Below are 12,886 nucleotides of genomic sequence, written 5' to 3'. Positions count from 1 at the left end.
CTACTAGGAAAACAAACAAATTCTTCCTGGAGAGGATGAAGCCAGGCTGCTCCTTGGAGGCAAGGATTCTGAAGCTTCGTCTGACATACTTTGGACATATTGCAAGGTGGAATCAGTCCTTGGAGAGGGATGTCATGCTTGGGAGGATGGAGGGACAGCACAAGAAGGAAAGACCCTCTATGAGGTGGATCGATTCAGTGACTGGGGTAATCGGTGTGGGTGTGTCGGAGACAGTGAGATTGGCATAAGGTAGAGCAGGGTTTAGGGCTGTTGTACATAGGGTCGCTATGAGTCGCAGGCCACTTGATGGCACATAACAATAACATAACAACAACAACTAGGTAGAGTCTCCCTGGGCAGTGACTGATATACTACCTTTTTGAAGTACTTTCTTTTTTCCTTTCATTTCAGCCATTGCATTCTGTTTAAGATGTGAAACCTTCCAGAATTGGCTTACAGCAAGTGCTGAGTACTTTTAATGTCCTTCTCTTTTTAGTTTTAAAAAAATATCTTAAGCATATTCTGTAGGTAAACAGAGCTGTAGCAATTAACTAGGTTTATTTTCTTTTCAAACTTCTTAAGTTGTTACCGTGCATCTCCTCTCAACTCTGATCATTTCCCTTTTCTCTGCTGAAAGATGCTGTAATGAGCCATGATTCTTGATTGCAGTGTCTCTGATGATTGTGTTAGCAACAGAAACACTCTCATTTTGCTGAAGGGCTCTCATTTCTTCCTTTTGCTTTCCCAGCACAAGGTGACCTGTTCTTCACAAAGATAAGACTGTCTCTGCTTCCTGGAGTATACCATTTATCTCCTCATCATTCCTTTGGGAGTACAACTTCTGTCCATTTCTGGGTTCTTTACTCTCCAGTTCCCCTTGTCCCTGCTTTCTCACGTGCTCCCTCTCTTCCTGTTATTTACTCAGAATCCAGATTGACTCTTAGCTGATCCTGTATTGGGCGTCCAAGGCTGTAAATTGCACCAGAGGACATTACTTGTCTCTCCTGCAGAACCACTGATGTATTCTAGTTGCCAGAGAAATGCTCCCCTTTGGGTTAATAGCACAACACCCTACAGACTACTCTGTTAAGGAATACATTCTTACCCCAGTCATATTATTTTCGAACTAGAGTTTCTTTCTTTTTTTTTTTTTTCGGTTGGAAATGTTGATTTATTAAACCAGAGTTTCTTTTAATTTTTTATATGGTGTTGGATGATGATACACAGTCGGTGAGAGTTAAGGAAATATAGTGATTTTTAGCACCAAAAACGACAAGAAGCAAAATTGCACTGGGACACAGATTATGTTATGAAGAGCCTTGGAAGTATAGGGAAGTGTTGTTTGTTGTTTCATCCTCAACTTGAAGAGAGATAGGAAGGAACCATCTAGTAACCTGGTAATTAAGGGAAGGAGGGAGGTAAAATGGGAATGCTTAAGCTTCTGCTAAGTAACTATTGAATGGGCTGGAGTTTTGGGTTTTGCTTTCTTGCTCTTTGTCTGCAGCAAGCATGCCTCCCTCTTGGACTAGCTGGAAATCAGTGGGCTGGTTACTATGGGAATTGATGGGTGCTACTGGCAGTGGGAGAAGGAAAGTTCTTGGAGTAGCTTCAGAAATCCTGGGAGAGAAGAGTTATTTTTCCCCTCTCTGGCTTCCTTGCTTGCTATGATTCAGTAATGATCTTGGTTTTAGTCTGGAGAGGCTTTCTTATAGCTCACTTCTGCTATCTGAGCAAAACCAGAAAACAAAAACCATTGCTGTCAAATTGATTCCAACTCAGAATGACCCTGTAAGACCGCGTAGAACCACTGCATTGGGTTTTCTTGGCTGTAATTGTTGTAAAAGCAGAATCCCACATCTTTTCCCAAAGGGCAACTGTAGGTTTGGGATAGTCAGTGGAATGTTTAACCACTGTGCCACCAGGCTCCATCTGGTATCTGAAGAAGGGTTAAATGATTATCTAGGACTCCCTCAGAGAAGGAGGATCAGTACACTAGTTTGCAAGATGGATTATTCTGTTTGAACAACTGGTTTTGCAGATTCATTGAACTCATAATTAAACTCACGCTCTGTTTTATACATACATCCAAGGAGTGTCCTACACACAGAGAGATAATGTTAGTCTTTAATTTCATAGTCACAGTCTTTCTGCCTTCTGCTTTACCAACACATTCAGATGCACAAAATGATGATGATGACAAAATGATACAGAAAATGAGGACAGTGGGAAAATGTTGGGTTCAAATTTTGTTACAGGTTTGCTGATTCTGAAATGTTGGAGATAGAAAACAGATGTTTCACAGAGATGCTATGCACATTGGAAGAGAATCAGTTAAAAATACATTTTTCAAGCCAACTTTCATGAACTTTGCTAATCTAATGAATAACTGAAAAGTCTCTACCCTGGTGTCTGACCATTTATCTTCATAAGTACTTAATGTTTATGGACTGTAAAGCATTGATTTGTTTTTCTAAGAACATTTTGGCTTGGGGAAAAAGGAGTATTAAGGAGTTAGGGACATTGTAATGGTCAGTTTGACAGAAAGAGGTTTTCCCTTTATATTTTTCATTTCACTCACTTTCCTATTGTTCCTGATTATTTTATCCAAATGAAAACTTTATTGGGAGGAAAGTGTTTCCTTGTGACTTTGAGACATTACTGAATTCCTTGTCTGAATGTGAGAAAGCTGTCTAGATCTACTTAAACTTTCATTTTGGGGTCTTAGAGGTGATCCTTCACTAGGCATAGAAACTAAAAGCTGAATTATGGTAACTTATTTTTAGAAGCGTTGACACTGTCCCTTTGAATTAATTTGTTTCCTGTTTTATTTGGGCCAAGGGTGGCAAAGAAAGGCCATTCACACGCATTTCTTTCCTTTAGTTTCTGATCTTGTAGGAGATGCTAAAACACGAAATGAAAAGAATAGGGAAGAGTATTGTGTCAGAGGTGAAGTGATGCAGGTTGATGGCAGCTACAAGGTTAAATACCCTTCACTAGGGCACTGTGGAAGCAATCCTGGGCAAGCTGAATTGGAGAGCCCAAGATGGTGCCTCACCTGTGCTAGGCTTTTGCAAGTCACAACTATTCTTATTTGAACTGGATTTTAAAAGCGACATTTCAGTGAGCATTGTCATTCGCTTGTTAGTTTCAGAATTTCTTTAAATGCTCTGATTTTTATTTGTGTGCTTTTAATTTATACCTATGAAGCTCTTCAAACCTAAAAATACTTTCTGTCTAATGTATTTATTCATCAGGGTGTCTGTAGAATGCTCTGGAGTCTGGAGTGCTTCTGGGCGTTCTCTGTCAGATGAAGAAGATAGATAATAGTGTGAGAGAGACATTTAGACTACTGTGGGAATCCAGAGAAGGACTGAGACCCAGAATGAGGTGGGAACCGAGAGGCTGTGGTCCTGCAGTTAGGGCAGACCGTGTTCTGCTCTTACTGACTGCTGTTCTGATGTGAAATCAATGCATCACCTCTCAGTTTACCAGTGGGAAAATAGCCTCAGAGTGTTTTGGTTCCTTGTTCAAGATCAGATCATCTGTAGTTGTTAGAATTGAGATTTGAACTCTTGGCAGTAAATGTTGCTCAGAGCTCCTACAAGCCTTATAGAGTAGCTATTACAGACTTACGTTGCTCAAGACATAACTAGTACTGGCAGAGTTGTGATTTGAATTTTATTTCCAAAGCATTTGCTATTTCCACATAAAGTGCTGTATGGAAATTACAAGGAAGAGACGCTAGCAAAGACTTGATTAGGTGATACTTGAGACAGACATGTTGTTGTGGTTATGTACCATTGAGTTGATTCCAGCTCCTAGCGACCCTATGGAAACCCTATGGGGTTTCCAAGGCTATGCACTCTTTAAGGGAGCAACCTGCAAAACCACTGGTGAATTTGAACTGCTGACATTTTGTTAGTGGTTGATTAATCAGTTCTCTCGTGGAGGTCTTTGAGGTAGGCATGTGGGTGGACATACTTGAGCATGCAGGAATCTCGTTGGGCTCTTAATGCAGATGGGATAAATGAAGAAAGATATGGGGGAAAAGTAAAACTAAGAATATGTTCATAGATGTCTGAAGAAATGCAAAGGTAAATGAATTTGAAAAGTTAGCTTGGAAACCAATTCATCTAAGACTTGGAATGCCAAGTTAATGAATTTTAACCCTTTCAATTTAGGTAATGACAAAGTAGTTATTTTTATAAAGTGAGTAACCTTGGCTGATAATATTTTATTTTTAAGTATACCTGTGCCTGGACTTGGGATGGTTTAAAAATTCATTAGGATATGGACATGTTGCACTGGAATAATCTAGTTAGGGACCTCTCCAAATTATTGAGGAGGAGTAATATGAGTTTGAGACCTAAGGCACATCTGATTCAGGCCATAATATTTCTAGTCACTTACTGTACTTCTGAGAGCTGGACAGTGACTAACGATGACAGAAAAAGAATGGACGACAGCCAAGAGAACAAACCTTTATGTCTTGGAGACGGTGCAGCCAGAATGCTCTTAGAAGGCAAGAGTGATGAGGCTTCACTTCACATAGTTGGGGAAGATGCTAGAAGGGGCTATTCCATGATGCTGGGAAGGGTGGAGGGTTGGCGATGGAGAGGAAGACCCTCAACCAGGTTAATTGACACAGTGACTGCCAGAATGGTCTCTAGTGTGTCAGGAAGTGTGAGGATGGCACAGGATAGAACTGGGTCATGGGGTCACTGTGAGTTGTATTTGACTTGATGGCACCTAACAACAACAACAACAACAACAACGACAACAACAACAATGGCTAAGCACTAGTTAACATGCTCTTCTACTAACCAAAAGGTTTGAAGGTTCAAGTCCACCCAGATGAACCTCATAAGAAAAACCTGGCAATCTCCTGAAAGATGATTCATTCAGAACGCTCTGGAGCATGGTTCTATTCTGGCATAGATGCTTTACAAGAGGAGATTGCCTGTCTTTTTTCCAGGAGCACCTGCTGAATTTGATTGAACCACCATCTTCAAGGTTAGCAGCCTGATGTGTTACTTGTTACAACACCAGGGACCCTTAAATCGGTCAGAGATGGAGGCTGTTTGTGGATAGGGAGTCTTTCCTTGGGTTTATGTCTGACCAGAGCCTTTAGATGGAACCCTTTGTAGTCTTTCCTAGCTGAATTTCTTGGTGACCTCTGTCCTTGTGTTATTACCCCGAAGTTCCCAAAGGGTTGAGTCTTTAACCTTCTTGATTGCTTACAAAAGGATAGCCATCATATTACCATTTGGAGAAGAGCCAACTTTAGTGTGAATAAAAATTTCCCAGGAGTGATTGTGGAACATGCTCTTTTGAGCTTAGAAATGGTGGTGCCAAAGCAGACAAGATAGATTCCTGTGGCTGGTTCTGTCTGGTCATCATTTCTTCATGGCTGATTATAATGCTTGAGACATAAGTGCTAAGTAACATTGAATTCATTTTGAGTAATTGTTTCTGTGGCAAAGGTATTTAGTTGTTGAAAAAATTGGCTGCATTTTTAATTAAAATATCTTTTCTGCTGTTGCTTTAGATTTTGCTTAGTGATATAGATTTGGAAATTGTTAGTTTGGTATGTTTCAGAATGTTACAATGGTTTTTTTTTTGGTGAAATAGTAAATTGAACAGAAGTATCCAAAACTGTAAAATTTTGTGGGCTATTTTTAAAACTGTAGAATATGAAGTATTAACTTTTTTTTTTCCCCTTTAGAAAGGGTCACTCTCCTAAATTAAGGTACTGTTTCTTTAGCCAAAATGTCCATTTACTTGACTCAAAGCCCAGAGTATAGATGGAAATGCCAAAGTATGGAATCGTAATGCACCCAGCCCCATCCCCCAACAATGTGGGATTTTTTTTTCCCTGTTGAGAGGGGGCAGGTGGCCTTTCTAGTATTTGAGTTGAAAAATAAATGGCATATTAAGCATTTAAAATACAGTCTAAGATTAATAAATTGATAAATTCATTAAACAAATAAATTATATCCCCCTCCCCTCATGAGGGTAAAACATGAGGAAATGGTGAAGATTTCATAATTTTAATAGAGCCTGTATTTCTGTAACCCCTTAAATTTTATTCTTATATTTTCTTAAAGATATGAAGCATCAGAAAATGGCATGTTATAAATTGGGATGCTTAATGGAATATCCTTCAGAAGATTCTGAATCTTATTTAGCTGGGGACCAATTTACTGTCAGGAGATAAATTCTTGTGCTTTTTACTCTCTGAGTTCAAAGAGTCTTGAAATTTCACAGGGTTATTCTCTTTATGAAAATATTAAGCAGGTTTTTTTTTAAAAGAACTACCAAATCACATGAACTTTATTGCATACAATGTACAACCTAAGTCTTAATTTATTTTCTACAGCAAAATTTTCATTAAGGTAGAAAATCAAAACCTGTGTTGTTCAAGCAATCTTGTTATCCCTATTCCCAAAACACTTAGCAAGTTTGATTGGGATTGTTTTTTGTGGAAGTAATTTAGAATGGTCAGGCACTTTTGAAATTTTTCTCTACATATTCTCCTTAGTTTATATTACTGAATGCATGTTATTAATGTCTACCTCCCTATGATAAAACCTCAGTTTCGTTATTCTTGTATAATACTGCAGCTCATTGTCTAGTATAGAGGAAGTACTTGATAAACAGAAGACTTTAGTGATAGTCTAGGTGTTCTCTCTAACTTTTTATATTACTTATTAAGGAAAGAATTTGTTGCTAGGATCATCAATACTTAAATTTGAAAATGAATTAAATATAATTAACAGTAATCAGTTTGTGCAGATGACACAACCTTGCTTCCTGTAAGTTAGGAGGACTTGAAGCATTTGTTGCAGAAGATCAAGGAATGAAGCCTTCATTATGGATTACGTCTCATTGTGAAGAAAACAAAGATTCTTACCACTGTACCATTCGGCGACATCATGATGAATAGAGAAGAGACTGAAACTGTTATCAGCTTCATCTTGCTTGGATCCACAGTTAACACCCTTGGTACCAGCAGTCAGGAAAGAAGGAGATGCATTGCACTGTGAGAGTCTGCAATTAGGGACCTTTCCAAATTATTGAGGAGTAATGATGTCAGTTTGAGGAGTAAGGTACGTCCGATTCAGGCCACAGTCTTTCCATTCATTTGCTGTGCATCTGAGAGATGGACAATGAATAAAGATGACAGAAAAGAATTGATGCCTTTGAGCTGTGATGTTGGAGAAGAGTACTGAACATCCCATGGACTGCCAAAAGAACAGAGATATCTTGGAGAAAGTATAGCCAGAGTGCTCCTTGGAGGCAAGAATGATGAAGCTTTGCAACACATACTTTGGGCATGTTGCTAGGAGGGACGATTCCTTGGAGAAGGACATGATGCTGGGAAGGGTGAAGGGTCGACGAAGGAGAGGAAGACCTTCAACCAGGTAGACTGACGTGGTGAATACTGCAGTGTGCTCTTGTGTGTTAAGTATGAGGATGGCACAAGATAGACAGGGTTCAGATCTTTTGTTCATAGGTTGTACTCCACTTGATAGCACCTAACAACGACAACAACATTCATTTTTACTTTTGTGAAAAAAATTAAGAGTGATGTGGATATGGCTGTGTTTGGCTTCTACTAATTTTTCAAAGGGGAACTGTCTCTGTCAACAACATCCACAGTATAAGACTAATTCTTACAAGGTCAGACATAGCCTCCCACCCTCTTGCACCTACTTTTGCTGATTCTAAGCCTTATTAGTACCCTATTGGGTCTGAAATTTGTTGCAGTGACCACACAGACTTCACCAAACCATATTCCATGAGTGTGTGGGTTTTTTAGGGGATGTTACCAAGGTTCAGTTTGGCAACAGGGTGTCGACCCTCAGTCCATACAGCTTCTCAGGTGTGATCTCGGGTCTTGACTTTTCGCCTCATGCTTTAGATTAGTGTTAAAACTGTCCTCAGTCCTGCCTGTTATGGTGTCTTTCCTAAGTTCTCTGTTAAACCTAGGGTGAAGCTGGCTCTGGCTCTTTGAAGCAGCAGTCCCAAGTCAGCTTTGTCTCAGGTGGGTCTATGGTTCTCTGCTGAGGCTGTTGCTATTGTTGGTTGGATGGAACCCAGTCTGGCTGGCACAGGAATCTCTGGCCCCGAAGGATGCACGTTCTTCCTCTTCTTGTTGGTGTTGAGGTTCCCTCCATTTTCTGCTGCTGAAACCACTCTATTTAAACCAGGTGCCTTGTGGATCCACTAACATGCACTGTTTGTATGATCCTGCCTGTCCAGGTGGCAAACCCAAACAAAGTGGCTAGGAAGGCCATTTTGAACAGTAAACCCTTGACACTACAACTTTTATAGCTTCTTTTCAATTTTTTGTAGTACTTCTGATGGACTTTTGAATGAGTATATGATGAGACTGATTTTCCATGTAAATTATTCAAGTGAAAGGAGAGGATTTGCCTTTAAGGATGGCACAGGATGGAGCAAGGTTCAGATCCACTGTTAATAGGATCGGCATGAGTCATTGTTGATGCAGTAGCATTCAATAGCAAGAACGATGTACTTGAAATGATTTCCAAACATGAGATCCTTGGAAATTTGACAAATATGTTTATTAAGAGTCCTTCCCTGGCACCCTCTGTCACGACTAAATGATTTTCCTTGATCTTATGAGCTTGTTAAGCAGAATAATTTATACTGAGTGCAATTTAAATTCCCAAGATCAAACTGAGGAACAACAATATACATGCATCTGTAGTTAATAGTTGAAACAACTCTTCTTTTTCTGAGAATAAAAGGAAGTGAGTAGAGACAACTTCATAGCAGAGGTGTGTATGGTCCCATTACCTTTTCTTGTTGTTAAAGACAATTGCTCATAAATCCCACTACCTATGAATGCTTTGACAGTAGGGAGAAGAGAAGGAATGGATAAATGGCACATAAAATTAGGATAGCCTCGGAAAGTCTTCTTTTTGGTTGAATGTTTCTGCCCAAGTAAATCCTAGTATGTTCTTGTTATTGATTAACAAGCACGACTTGTAGTGAACCTGTGAAAAAAGGCCTGAGGCCCCTCTACAACTATTGACATTTATCAAAGTTCATAGAGTTTCCAGAGGCATATTGTTTAGGAAATGGATGCCACTCCTTCTTCCAAAATCCTGGTATAAAGATTAAAAAGAAAACGGAAGATAATTTGAAGATTAGGTTGCAGTACTACTGTGATTTGAAATCTGGTTTTAATGTGTACTTAACAAGTATATTAGGGACCTAGACTAACGGAATCCCGTTGCCGTTGAGTCAGTTCTGGCTCATAATCACGCTGTTGCAGGAAAAAGTGTTGAATTAGGATTTCCAAGGCTGCCGATTACTGAGATAGAGTACTGCATAACTCTCCTGAGAATGGCCAGTGAATGTGAATGCTGACATTGCCTTTAACAGCTGAAGGCTTTAACCACTGGACCATCAGGGTTCCTTATTAGAACCAGAGCCAGACAATTACTGAAAGTAATACATGCTGATACCTCTTAGGTGCCCTGAGTCTTTACAAAGAGCTGCAGCCCTTCTCAGTTCTCTGTGGACACAAAGAATGACTTCATCTATTTCAATGAGACCAGTATAAAATTCTCATTGAACCCTGGATTCATTCTGTAACAATAAAGCGGTGCCATTTTGTCCTTGGAGTTATACTGGAGTGTTTTGAAATCAGAGCAACTTCAGAAGACAAAAGTTAAAAAAAAAAATCCAGACTTTTCTTAATCTACAGTTCCTAGACAATGCCAGAGACTGTTTCACATCCCTGGTTCCCAGGTTGGTATTTTTTTCGCTCATTTGGGAATTGGATTGTGAGTTAATTTTGTAAATAGTTCTTGTCCAGAATGTGACTGTGAGAAACAGTTTCTCCTCATTTATTTGTTTTCCCTCCAGTGGTTTCTTGACCATCTTTGGGCTGAGGCCCAGGATAGTGAATACTGCTCACTCTTTTTTGGACAGAGAAAATATAGTTCTCTGGACTGTATCCTGTATGATGATGAGTTGAGAGTTATTGAATCATATAAGGGAATTACGAATGATACTCAAAGCCTTGGGAAATGTTTTTAAAAAGTTGATGCTGTGGTCCCCACCACTAAGACATGTGGAGAGTTCCTGGCTCTTGAACTCTAGGCCCATCAGAACCAGCAATTACAGCCGAGGGGACATCTTCATCCAAAGACAATATGGTACACCAGGTTAGAAATCAGTGTGAGAACTAGAAGATGCCAAGTTTAATTAGAAAGCATTTATTTACAATAAGATATTAAAAATAGGCTTACCTTCTACTTGTTAAGTAAAAACTCACTGATATATCATTGCAATTATGGAAGACAACATACAGTATAAATCACTGACAGTTCTTACTTATCCTGAAATTAAAGAGAAAGTCTGATTATAATTAGCAAACTGAAAATCTGAGTAGGAATTTTTGACTTTTGATTTTGATTGAATGAGGAAAGAAAGCCACCTTTTCTTTAAAAAAATATACATTCTATAGAAAATATTTTCAGTTGCTGAGGTTTTTTTGAAGATCTAGAATGAGAATCAATTTATATATATTCCCCATTTAGCGAACATACTTTGTTGATGAATATCTACTCTGTATGTTAAGCATTCTCCTGTCTTTTATCTTGAGATAAAAGAAACTATAAGCCAGAATTAAAACCTAATCCTGTTACTTTTACTGATGATAGTTTCTTCATTGAGATTTAATTTAAAATGAAACAAATAAACAATGTCTTGATTTTAGCCTCATAGAGTCTGTATGAACTCAGGAGCGAATGGGGGAAGGCTGTACAGCTTTTCTCAGATTGATTGTACTGGTACTTACTGGTAGTTAACTATTGAAATGCATGTGTAGTTTAGAAGGATCCCTGGTAGTGTAGGGGGTTGCTATGCAAAAGGTCAGAGGTTCTAATTTACTAACTGCTTACAAGGAGAAGGATACACTTGGCCTCTTATAAAGATTAACAGCCTCAGAAACCCATAGAGGGCTGTTGTGAGTCAGAATTGACTCGGTTATAGTGGGTGGGGTGGGGTGTCTTTATCTGCAGTATCTTCCTAACATATTGATTAATTGGCAGTGTACTTTCAAATATAATTTGGCAAAATGAGAACATCATGTTTGGAAGGGTGGAAGGACAGTGCAGGAGAGGAAGACCCTTGATGAGATGGATTGATTCAGTGACTTGGCATCTAAATACGGTGCTTGCTGCTTTGTCTGCCCATCTCCTTAGGTCTTCCCTCCTCCATCCGCTTCCACTTACTCAGTTTTATATGTCTGACCTTAGCTACTTCAGCCTTGTTTTATTTAGTATCTCATCTTCAATTCCCTTGAGATCCTCTCTCACACTGTCATTGCCATCGAGTTGAAACTGACTCATAGCTCTCTTTCTAGTGAGTTTTTAGAGCCTGCAACTTACACAAGAGGAGATTGTTCATATTTCTTCTATGGAACCACTGGTGACTTCAAACCCCTGAGAGGAGCTGCCTTTGTCTTAGCTGTGCAACCCCTTGTGGGTTAGGCAGTAATTATTACCAGAGCTTCTTGGAGTCTCTTTGTTGTTTTTGTGAGGTGCCATTGAGTCAAGTGCACTTCAGGACAACCCTATGAACAACTGCTCTGAATCCTACCCTATCATGTGCCATTCTCAACATCTCTGATACACTTGAGCTTATTACTGTAGTCACTGTGTCAGTCCATCTCAATGGGAATCATCCTTTCTTTTGTTGACCCTCCAACCTCACAAGCATGACATCCTTTTCTGAGGAATAGCCTCTCCTAGCAACATGTCCAGAGTAAGAGACACAAAGCTTTGCCATCCTTGCTTCAAGGAACACTCTGGTTACACCTTTCCCAACAATATGTACATTTTTGTTCTTTTGGCAGTGCTCTTCTCCACCACCACAGTTCAGAGGCATGAATTCTTCTCTGTCATCCTTACTCGTTGTCCAGCTCTCAGATGCATAGCACCTAATGGAAAAGACTGTAGCCTGAATCAGGCTCACTTTATTCTTCAAGTGGACATCATTGCTCTTCAGTATTTTGGAGAGGGCCCTAATAGTGGTCTTACCTAAAGCAGATGTCTCCTTATCTCCTGATTGCTGGCACCAAGAGTGTTGATTCCTTCAAAGTTTCATAGATCCTAAAGAATCTAAAAATTAATATGTTTGAAAGGATCTTTTTATTTCACTCTTTACTCTGATGGTGCATGTATTCATGCATACCTAAATACGTAGACTGTGTTGCAGTCCCTCTCTCTGGTAACTTGTCCAGTGTAAGGCAAATAGTTATTTTACCTTGTTGCATTAAGTTTGAAACATAAGAGTAGTCCTTGAGTCTTTCTCCCCTCCTTCATATAGTTTGTGAGAAGTTCCTGTTGATTATACCTGCAAAATATGTTCATAATTTTATTTGTCTCTTTTTTCCATGACCACTGTCTCCTTTTCTACCTAGCCTTCTTCACTACCTCATAATGTATTTCTTGCTGTCTTATACTAAAGCATAAAGCAATTGATAGGATTTTCCAAACACAGGTCAGATCAGTGGAGCCCTGGTGGTATAATGTGTAATTTGTTGGGCTGGTAACCAAAAGATTGGCAGTGAAACCCACCAGCCTCTTTGAAAGAGAAAACTGGGCAGTCTCCTTCTTGGGAACCTTTTGTTGCCATGATGTGCTGAAATAGACCCAGCATTTGTGAGTTTGGTTTGAGTTACATGTCAGACTGTGCTTTTAGTTTAAAACTCTGTGAGCTTCCTCTGGCTCCAAAAAGAAAATGCAGGCTCATTTGGTGACTTCAGTGTCCTTTTCTCTTCTTTCATAATGCTGCACTTTGCAGTGAGAAAAGACTGCCTGAACCCCTGGCTTCAGTTTTG

Source organism: Elephantulus edwardii, unplaced genomic scaffold, assembly GCF_000299155.1.
Source record: "Elephantulus edwardii isolate Elephantulus edwardi_28Jun2011 unplaced genomic scaffold, EleEdw1.0 scaffold00037, whole genome shotgun sequence".
Classification (NCBI taxonomy): Eukaryota; Metazoa; Chordata; class Mammalia; order Macroscelidea; family Macroscelididae; genus Elephantulus; species Elephantulus edwardii.
This window is presented reverse-complemented; position numbering follows the sequence as displayed.